The 793-nt window shown below is 36.9% G+C and overlaps 1 non-coding gene across 1 annotated transcript; it reads left to right on the forward strand.

Moving 5' to 3' along the window:
• Window positions 1-208: 208 nt before the first annotated feature.
• LOC112859149 (U6 spliceosomal RNA) lies at window positions 209-312 on the forward strand. Its single transcript, XR_003223465.1, has one exon. It is a non-coding gene; the product is annotated as a U6 spliceosomal RNA (small nuclear RNA).
• Window positions 313-793: the final 481 nt, after the last annotated feature.

The raw sequence follows: 793 nt of genomic DNA on the forward strand, positions 1-793 counted from the left end.
GAAATTTAGTGCTTCATCCTGAATTGACAACCAGAAATTTCACTGAACAATATATTCCAGCCTACTTTTACAGAGCCCCAAGCTTTCTGTATTTCCTGCCATCTCCTTTCCATTGTTTCAAATTCTCCCATCCTCCTCACCCACCTCAGAATCTTCCCAAAATTATTGGTTTTGTGTGTCACCTCAGAAGATTGTTCTAGCTGTATTTGTGCTCACTGCGGCAGCACGTGTAGCAAAATTGGAATGATACAGAGAAGGTTAGCATGGCCTCCTGAGCAAGGATGATAGGCAAATTCGTGAAGCAATATTTAAGCCACTGTGCAAGGTTGGTATTTTCATCCAGTGAACCCAAAGACGCAAATGCTGAAGGAATCATCACTTAGGTGAGTAGTGGGAAATGAAATTTACTCCACATCAGAGTTCAAATACAGTCTCCACTACTTAAAATAGGTGATCTTGAGGAAGATGATCCCCCCAAATTATTTTATTCATCTGTATCAGGGATATAATATTCTTTCTTCTATAACATTTTCAATGATTAAATTAAATCATATTAAAATGCTTGGCAATTTAAAAGTAACCCATGATTGTGAGTGTAATCGAATTCTTTCTTCTCATTATCCTTTGATGGTTTTTCTTTTTCTCCTCACTCTCAAATGTGCTCTGCCCTTGGACTTCCTCAGGTTATTTCTCTTCACTTGGAAGTTTATTCTCACTGACTTGATATTTTTATCCAATATGACTTTGATACAAAATATATACAAAAACTTTATACCTTCAGTTTGGATGTCCC

This window comes from Puma concolor, chromosome B1, assembly GCF_028749965.1.
Source record: "Puma concolor isolate L17-30 chromosome B1, mPumCon1.1.hap2, whole genome shotgun sequence".
In the NCBI taxonomy this organism is placed as follows: domain Eukaryota; kingdom Metazoa; phylum Chordata; class Mammalia; order Carnivora; family Felidae; genus Puma; species Puma concolor.